At 58.7% G+C, this 9,804-nt stretch overlaps 1 long non-coding RNA gene across 1 annotated transcript; it reads right to left on the bottom strand.

Annotated features, from left to right (window-relative positions):
- Positions 1-4,007: 4,007 nt before the first annotated feature.
- LOC113186808 (uncharacterized) lies at positions 4,008-6,840 on the bottom strand. Its single transcript, XR_003301334.2, has 3 exons — positions 6,755-6,840; positions 6,391-6,477; positions 4,008-6,057 (listed from the first exon to the last, which is right to left on the bottom strand). It is a non-coding gene; the product is annotated as an uncharacterized LOC113186808 (long non-coding RNA).
- Positions 6,841-9,804: the final 2,964 nt, after the last annotated feature.

The raw sequence follows: 9,804 nt of genomic DNA, 5'->3' as shown, positions 1-9,804 counted from the left end.
AGCACATTCTCCGTCACCGGAGGCCCATCTGCCGGGCTGTGGCTTGAAAAAAATTGAGCTCTGTATTTTAATAGCTCTTTATAATAAATATTTAAATATCACTGATGTCTGAGCAGCCTTTCCAAGCCGTGCATCTCACGGGTTCCTGCACATTTGGAGGTCGGCAGCCTTAGGAAGATTCCTATGGAGTCGAGCTGCCCGATGGGTTCCTTCCTGATTTAAGAGCAGGATTTGCTGCCCCTCCCCTGACTATGTGGGTAATCAGAGTGGTGGCTCTGTGGGGAGCAAGGTGGCTCTGTGGGGAGCAGATTGTACCCTGAGTCGTGACCCTGCCTGGATGCAAATGTGCCAGTTGAATGGCTGATCACCTGTGCCTGTCTGAGCCATCATTTTCTCAATCAAGATGATTCTAATTGGTTTCGAAATCAGTCTTCTTGGCTCTACATAAACATCCACGTGTTGTTTTTGGTACTGGCAGTGAAAAAGCAGAATCCAAGCCAGCCGTTTTCCCTGGACAGGGTATCTGAAGGCCAAAAGTCGGCTTCCAGGAAGGGGTGTGTGAGACGTGTGTGTCCACTGGCACGGGGGAGGGACGTGTGGCCGGGGAGGGTTCTCTGCCTGGGAGCCGTGGAGCAGGTCTTGGCAGGTGGTTCCCAGGTGTCCCCAAGGCCCAGCGTCCCTGGCACACGGAGGCTGCTCCGGTGCGTGGTGAGTGAGGAGTGTGTAAGCTGTGGGTGGAGGAGGCTCGGCTCACCTCTGCTGCACACCTGTCCTGGGTGGATCCCGGCCGGTCAGCGCCACCTGCTCTCTGCCCAGGTGTCCTGCAGCGCCCCGAAGTGGTTTCTGTAATCAAAGGTGCATGCTTGGTGGCTCCTGTCCCCAGGTGTGGCAGGCAGGGCCCCTCGGGGCTCACCTCCCACCCCCCATGCAGGAGCTTCCTGAGTAAGTTACAAGAGCAGGCCCAGCTGCCGCCCTGCTGTGGGGAGCTCAGGCTCCCGAGGGCCTTCAGTCCAGGGGCCACACTGCTGGAGAAGGAACCAGGGCCTCGCGCATGCCAGGCAAGTGCTCTACCGTGAGCCACACCCCAGCACCCGCCTTTTTAAATTCAATTTTGAGACAGGGTCTCACCTAGTTGTGAGTTGCTGGGGTTTGCGACCTTCCTGCCTCAGCCTCCCGGGTCACTGGGGTGACCACTGCAGGTGTGGCCCCCGCACGGCTTCCCTTTCCTCTTTCACACACTGGGTTGGGTGGTACCGTCCTTCGTCTCACTATGGGGACCTTCAGGCATTAATGTGCCGTAAACGAAATCCAGCCTGCGTGCTCTGCTCCAGATCCACCGCGCCTAGTTCCCTGTGGCCTGTGAGTGAAGAGGTGTTTGCATTCTTAATTTTGGGACCAAAAGCATCCAGACTTTTCATGACAAATGGAACTGGGGTTCTGTGGTCATCAGTGAACTCTCCCTGGCACGCACCACGCCACCTGCTTCTGTGTATTGTCCACAGTTGCTTTCAGGCCCAGTGGCAAAGCTGTTGTTGTGACAGACTGACCCCTTGCAGACCCCTGCCCTGGGCCACCATCTCCCTCCCAGGCCCCAGGGCCATCCTCATGGTGCACTTCAGGGGCCAGAGGTCTGGCTTCAGAATGGGGAGCAGCTCACTCCCTGCCAGGGAGCCCCACTTCTATTCTTTCCCCAGACCCTCTTCATTCTTTCCTTCCACCGCAGGGTTGCTGTCAAATTGGGGGGTGGGGAGAAAAGCCTTGTGATTTGCAGGCAGCTGATACATATTTGGCAAATGAATGATGAAAAATTCAGACTAAGGTGTGAGCGTCTGATAAGCCTGGCCCTTGTTCTCCCAGCCATGAGGCACTTACCGCTTCTCCCCTTCTCCAACAGCTGGGGGTGTCATTGTTGAAGAGGGATCATTTAAGGGGCCCTACCAGTTCTACGCGGTGGAATACTAGGGATCAATAATTTGGTACCAGGCTGTTCATTCACTCCCCATCTATAAAATATTCAAGGACACAAAGTGCATATGTTTTGTAATTTGTCTCGAAGGCAGAAAGAAAGCCCCGAGGACCTACTGATCAATAAAAATGCGACTTCCCTGGTCCTGTGGTTTGCTGATGTCTCTGAAGTCCTCTGAGGAGGAAAGGCTGGTGGCTGGGCCCGTGGGCGGCTGGAGCCCACCACAGTCCTGAGGGTCCAGGGGGGTGTGGCCTCTCACCAGCTCACTAGGTCGGCAACTGTTAAGTGACACCGTGCTGGTTTAGATACTGTGATGAGAGAGGCTTGGGAATGCTTCCCCAAGCGCAGCCAGAGTGCCAGAGTGTCACCTGGGGAACGGAGCACTTTCTCCACCAGCAAATCAATTCCACTTCGTCCCTTCTCCCCACACTTCCCACTCGGCTAAAGTGGCTTGAGGCTTGAGAGTGAGCACCACCGGGGACATTCAGGGGACGAAGGCTGAGTGTGCGTGTGCGCTTGTGTGCATGGTGTGCGTGCGTGCGTATGTGTGTGTGTTGTGTGTGTGCACGTGTGTTGTGCGCGGGCGTGTGTGTGTCTTTTAAAGTCCTCAACCTCCTTCGCTGCATGAAAGAAGGTGAGAACAAGTCGGCAGCGTTTAAGGCTCTTTGTCAGCACAGAGCTGCTGGGGCACGTGGGGCACAGATGTGGAACGAGCCCCAACGCAGGTGAAGTGAGGTAGAGGACTCTGCTGGGCTGGTGGCAGCTCTGTGGCAGAACACTTGCCCGGCACGTGCCCCACACCTTGCTGACAGGCAGGAGCGGGGTGAAGGTTCCCGATGCCACCTGCCACACGGCGTTTCCTGTTGGAGTAGAGTTGCCCCCCTTGGGCTCCAGGTCTAGGACATGCCGTGGCACTGCCTCTTCCTTTACAGGGAAGATGGCAAGGGGGGAGACTGGGGTTGGTGGGGACCACACGGCTCATGAGATGTTCGCTCCTGTCTTTAAGGACGTTTGTGAGGAACCAGCCTCAGTTCAAAGCAAAGCCAGCCACGTGGTCTTCTTTAGTAGGGGCAGCTGTGTGAGATCTCATTTTCATATTTTGTCAACTGTATGTGGAGGACGGTCGGTGTGGGGTGTGCTGAGCACACCCCAGGGGAAGACCAGGGTTGGTGGGGACGGAGTGAGGCGCGCATTTCTGCATCTCATGACTTTTATTAAGACCCAGTGCTGAGGGCCATTACCAAGTAGGTATGACGCATCAAAATCTCCTTGCCAGCGTACCCCATGCTGCTTAGGACATTCGATGGGACATTGCATGTGTGCTTTAGTAAGATGACCCTGCTCAAGGTGATCGAGGGTGGATCCAGGTTTGAGGAAGTATCCCGGTCCTTGGGTTTAGGGTGTTCCCGGTTTAAGGCGTTTCCCGGTTTAAGAAATTGGGTTTTAGGGAAGTTGGAGGTTGAAGATTATTGCTGCTGGGATTAGGGTGTTCCTGCTGCTTGTTCCCGTGAGATAAAAATGGGATTTGGAAAAAGCCTCGTGGAGTAGGATTTGGGAAATATTGGGATTGCCCCTGAACGCGTGTGGACGCTGGTGTGAGATCCGGAATAAAGAATTGCTGTTTGAACCTACAAAGCTGTGTGGTGGCTCGTGATTCTGTGCCAAGCCGAGACATTGGCATTTGGCAACCCAGCACTTTGCAGCTGGGCGCTGTGGCACCTACTTGTGGACCCAGCAACTTGGGAGGCTGAGGCAGGAGGATTGCACGTTCAAGGTCTCTGTGAGACCTGGTTCCAAAATAAAAAACAAAAACGTCTGGGGATGTGGCTCCGTGGTTAAGCACCCCTGGGTTCATTCCCCAGTGCCAAAAACACCTCAAACAAAAAATCCCATCCTTTCACAAATTCGTCTACAGAATTCCAGACACTGGACTCTCACGTAAAGCCCAAGCCAGTTCCTCATGCAACTAGGAGCCCCTACATTGTCGCCACTCCTGCTTGGAGTGCCGGGGCCACTGTCAAGGTTGGGGTATCTTCTAGAGAAATCCCTTAAACTGTAATGGATGTTAAAGGCAGATCCGCCCCATCTCTGTCACGTTCAGATCAGCAATGACCAGAGGAAAACGGAAGTTCCGCCTGTTCACTGGGCGCCGAGTCACTGAAGAAATATCCAGATTTGCCAACGTTCACTGGGCACTACCTGTGCCGGACCGTCCTGCCTCCTCAGCAGCCGGACCTCGGCGTTCCTGCATCCCACCCCCAGGGACGGCTCTTTCCCACCCATTTTCCTGGAAGGTGTTTCTGAGCTGCTGCTGGGCCTGCTCTCCCAACCCCAGGTCCTCTGCCTGGGTCTGGGCGAGCCCGGGGCGGTGGGGCGGGGGCGGTCCCTGCTCTTCCCAAGGCAGCGAGTGTGCGCGTCACACCCTTCTGTTTCTCTGGACGCAGGGCCTGTGCCGGGACCCCGGTTCCTCGAGGCCAGATGGGTGTCCCTGTCACTCAGAGCCCTGGGCTCTCTGCCTGGCCCCACCGGGCTCCAGGCCCTCAGGGTCTCGGGATCCCATTCACCATCTGTGCATCTCCCCAGCGTCTGAGTGACATCTGGGTCCCGGGAGTGAGGCCCCTTCAGCCTCCCTCCCTCACCCCAGCCCCCTGGTTCTCCAGGTGCTCCTTTCCCAGCCCCGTTCTCCTTCCCTGCACCCTGGGGTGTGGCCTCAGCAGGTGCCTGGCCCAGGTCGGGTCCCTGAGTTGGCGGTGGCTCCGGGCTGGGCTTTGATGCGTTTCCTCGCGGGTGTCTGTGGCGGCTCCTGTCCTGGCCGAGGTCGAGGGCAGACTCTGGGGAGATGCTGTCTCCGTGGCCCGTTCTCCTCACCCCAAGTGCACACCAGCTGGTTCCCACTTACAGGTCAGCTACCTCCCCCCAAAGACGTCCAAGTCCTGCCCCCCCCCCCACTGGAAACAGGGTCTTTGCTGTGGTCAAGATGAAGTATCAGGTGGGCTCTGAGCCCAGTGTGTCCTCGTAGGAGGGAAGAGCTGGGGATGGAACCCGGTGTTGTGTCTGCGGCCAGTGCTCTGCCGCCCAGGTAGGCGGATGGACCCTAGAAGACAGAAATCTGGACCCTCCTTAGCTTTTTATCGCTGTGACAAAGACCTCAGAAAATCAGCTTAGAGGAGAAAAGATCTATTTCAGTCCACAGTTTCCAAGTTTTCGGTCCCCAGTGGCCTGAGTGAGGCAGGCATTGAGGTAGAAGGTGACGGGTGCGGCCAGGAAGTCGGACAGCTCATGAAAGCTGGGTACCAGGGAGGAAGGGGCCACTGCCCAGTGACCAGCTTCCTCCACTAGGCACCTCCCTCCAGTTCCCACCGCCTCCCAACCACACCATTAATTTGTGAATCCATCGGTGGATCCTGAGGGTCAGAGCCCCATGATCCATTCATTCCCCAAGAGCCGCACCTCTGAACCCTGTCGTACCCGGGACCAAGCCTCCACACTTGAGCCCGTGGGGGACACTCCAGGTCCATGCCGTCACACACACACGTACACATAGAAAAGTTCCCGTGGAGGGGGAGGCTCAGCAGGAGATGTTTCTACAAGCCAAGGATCACCAAAGACCAGAGAAAACCACCAGAAGTTCAGAGAGAGGTGGGGGACAGATTCTCTCTCAGAGCCTCCTTTGCGACACGTTGTTATGGCAGCCAGAGGCTACTAATACTGGACAGTCAGTCCCCCCACCCCCGGCATGTTTATGGTTTCATATCCCCAGTTTCGGTTATCTTAAGTCAACTGTGGTCCAAAAATACTAAATGGAAAATTCCAGAAATAGACAATTTGTAAGTTTAAATTGTGTCTGGGATGAGATCTGGCACTGTCCTGCTCCTTCCTGGCAGAGCTGCGAATCATCTCCTTGTCCAGTGTATCCATGCTCTATATGCTACCTGCCTGTTGGCAACCGTCCCGGCAGACTGTCATGTCACATTGACCATCATGGTATTTAGGTGGCCTTATTTTACTTAATTGTGGCTCCTAAGCACAATAGTAGTGCTGCAAAGGGGGCACCCAGCATGGCAGACGAATTCTGGTCCTCTGTGGCAAAGCTGCAGAAAACAAGATAATATACAGAGGCGCATTCAGACATGCAGAGGGGGTCTTGGAGGCTCCCCGAGGATAAGGGGGCCGGCTGGCTGTTCTCTCTCCCCGCAGCCTGGTGGCCTTCTCTTTCTTTACTGAGTGCAGGGAAAAGGTCACTTCATCCTTGTCCCGGACCAAATGTCCCTTCCCTAACAATCCTTCTATCTCCAAGCCCTGGACGTCCTGTACCGGCCCTCTCTTCCTCCTCCTGGGATCCGTGCCCACTGGCCCCTGGCCACCGCTCCACCCTTGTCTCACACCATGGGCATGCTGGGCATCTGTGTTACTGGGGGTGGTACCATTTTCCTCCGCCACAGACTCCAGGGGGCCAGGCTCTGCTCATTCCCAGGAGGGGGCTGGGCCGGGTGAATGCTCACTGCCTGGAACTGAAGGGGCAGACTGTGAGGCCAGGCCCTGAGCAGGCACAAAGGGAGACAGCCACCTCCCACCCACAAACCCAGACGGTTTAGGTGGAGACAGCTCCGCCCCTGTCCTGCCTCTGATATCCCCTATCTCTGGGTGAGGGGCCTCCCATCATCCTCTTGGCTGGGCAGGATGTGGTGATGACTCCCTCTTCCCTCCTGGCGCCCCACACCAGGGTGGCCCAGGTTTCACCCTGGGGGAGCACCCCGGGCTCCCACCACACCTGTCCCCCCACCACACCTGTCCCAGCCACACTTTGTAGGAGGTCACCGTGTGCCTGGCAGCCCTGGCCCGCCAAGTTCTTGACCGCAAAGGTCCCCCGCCACGCGCCGCGTTCCTGGAGGCTCCTTGGCCGAAACGACACGTGCGTGCGGTCGCGTGCTGCGCCTGGACTTCCCGGCGGCTTCCAGGAGGCGCTGGCCGCACAAAGGGCCAGCACAAAGGGGCGGCTGTGCCGGGCGCGGGCGCTGGGTCCCGGGCCACCCTCCACCCCGCCACGCCAGCTGTGGCTCTTATCAGGAGGACTTGGTGGCACCGTGTGGCGCGGGGCGGGGACACCCGCTGGGGACAGCGCGGGCGGGGACGACTGTGGCCGCGCCCTCCCGGCCCCTCCCGGCGAGCGAGCGGCGACCTGGCGGCTCGCACTGGGCCCATGTCCTCCGCGCCGCCGCGCCCGCCCGCCCCGCGCGCCCCCAGGATGAAGAAGGACGAGTCGTTCCTGGGCAAGCTGGGCGGCACGCTGGCGAGGAAGAAGAAGGCCAAGGAGGGTGAGTGCGCCGCAGGTCCCCAGGTCCCCAGGTCCCCAGACCCGCGCCTCCGCCCGGTTGGCTGCCTGCCGCGACCTCTGGGACAGGCCCTTCCTCGTCCCGAGACCTTTGAGGCCGCTGGGGGAGCCCCGTGGGTTCCGGCGGACTCAGCAAGCGTGGGTCCCCGCGTCCACCCGGGTCGAGCGGCCATGTGGCGCCACCGGCTTGCCCGTGAGCGCGCATCGGACGCCTCTGTGCAAAGAGCCGGCGGACACCAGCTGGGGGCCGCTGTGATTTTTTTGCGCGATGCCTGTGACCCGGTTGGAGGAGGCGGGAGAGGGGCGCGGGGCTCGCCGACCACAGGCCCTGAGGCCGCCAGCAGGGCTAAGGAGGCCCCCCGATTTTATGCTGTGCACCCAAGAAAATGATTTGGAAAACTCCGTCCCGCCTACATTTTAAACTTTTTTAGAGTTGGGAGGACTCTAACTTCTGGCCTCTGTCCTGTGCTGGGAGGGAACTCCGCCCCAGGGCCTCTCCACAGCTGCATTCCCGAGTTTCCCATTGTTTGGGGCCTGAGGTTCGTGCTTGGGGCATCGCCCTAGAGTGTGATTCCAGGTGGGTGGGAGGTGGGAGGTGCCTGCCCAGGATGGGAGGGGGCTGCTGCGCCAGGGCAGTGGGGCTCAGGGCTGGCTTCAGGGAAGGAACCGTCCATCGGGGTGCAGAGTGACTTCCCTCGGCCACCCTAGCCAGACTTCTCCCCTGAAAGCTCTTCCCCGGCCTCCCTGGCTAGTGGACCCCTTGGGATGCATGTGGCCCCAGTACTCTCTCCCGGAACACCGGAATTCCTAGTGATGTGCCCTGGGGATGCAGGTGACATATTTACTCCCAGGGGAGGTGTGTCCCCCAAACATTCCTCCTCCCGGGGTTTGCTATACTTGTGTCCCATATTTAGCTCCAAAGCTCAGAGGTGGTGACGCAGAGGAGGCCCAGGGCATAAAATGCGCAGGTCAGCCCTGGTACTAGACGGCCACGCTGCAGAGCACACCGCACACCACGGTCTGGTACCATCTTGCAGTCTGAGGTGTCCACTGAAGGTGCCTGTGACCCACCCCAGGGGGCGTGTCCCCCATGCACTTTGCCCTCCCCCAAGCTTCTCACCCAGCCAGACTCTCCAAGCCCAGTGTCCTGAGGGCAGCCCCTGTCACCTCCACTGGGTCTCCTGAGTGCTCCCAAGTAAGGTGCGGTGGCCACTCCCCCAGCTGTGCCCTGGAGGACCTAACCCTGCCTGTGTCCATCCCCCAGTCAGCCGCCCTTCTCTGCCATCCCCTCCTCCGGTGGTCGTCACGGTCCCCACCAGAAGTCATTTCAGTTCCCTTTTGTCCCTTTCAACAATCATGACGTCCTCTCCAAATTCATTCCAGTCCGTTGTTGATTCTGAAACAGGGTCTCTGGGGGCTCAGACTGTCCCGGAGTTCCCGGGCTCAGGCACCCTCCCGCCTCAGCTGCCCGCGGGCTGCAGTCTCTGGGGGTCCTGTCTGCATCCCTGGGGGTTAGGCTGCCTACAGAGTGCCCCGGAGGCCTGTGAGGGGCTGATGTTGGCTGGAGACCCCAAAGAACCAGATAAAGAAGACTTGCTCAAGGTAGAAAGGACGTGGAATTTTCTGGACGGCTGTGGTTTTCATAGGTGACTCATGTTCTTGGGATGTGAGGCACACAGGCCTGCAGTAGTGGACGGGCCTCAGGTCCCAGCATGAAGTGCCTCTCCCCTGGCTTTTATGAACCAATGTGTGCTGTGAGAGCCAGGGCCGTCCGGCTGCGTCTGGGTGCCCCACGGATCCCAGAAGTCAGAGCGTCCAGTGATGACCAGAGCGGGCAGCAAGGCAGCAGTGGGGCCAGCTGCTGGGCCTGCCTCTGTTCTCCAGAGTGTGGTGCCTGGTGCCCGCTCCTCACAGGGGGTCGCCAACCCTGATTAGTCTCAGAAGCCTGCGCCTAGGAAGGATTGGATTTGGAAAGTCCTCCTGTCTTCCGTGTGGTCCTCTGGGAAGAGGAGGGGAAGGCTGGGTGCACAGACTGAGTAATGAAGTTGAATAATGGAGAGTTGAGAGTTGCCAGGGCTTCTGCAGGCCCGTTGCCGGGGCAACGCGCCCTCCTGGCCCTGACTTTGGATGGTCAGAGTTTCTGCTCATTTGCCTACGGGGAGTAACCAGGGACGGACATTGGCCTGCCCGGCCACCAGCTGCACGGTCATCGCCACTTCCTTCTTTGTTAGAAAGAAGAGGCGGATTCAGGGGAGGATGTGACTCTGTTTCCTGAGTTGAGGACCCTGGAGGGGAGGGGGAGGTGTGTGTGGGGGATGGGATGGCCCATGAAGTTCAAGGTCCAGGAGCCTGTGGGCATTTGACTCCACCCCAACTGGCAGGGTGGGATCTGTTGGGACAAAGGTCCTGCCCTGAGCGGGGAGGTGGCACAGGGAGCTGGGCGTGCTGGGGCCGGTGCAGGAAGTGTCTGAGAGTGAACCCGGCGCGGTTCAGGCTAGGGTTCCAC

The sequence above is a fragment of the Urocitellus parryii genome, chromosome 5 (genome assembly GCF_045843805.1).
Source record: "Urocitellus parryii isolate mUroPar1 chromosome 5, mUroPar1.hap1, whole genome shotgun sequence".
Taxonomy (NCBI): Eukaryota; Metazoa; Chordata; class Mammalia; order Rodentia; family Sciuridae; genus Urocitellus; species Urocitellus parryii.
Note: the sequence above shows the minus strand (reverse complement) of the source record. Positions and strands in the feature narration are given on the sequence as shown.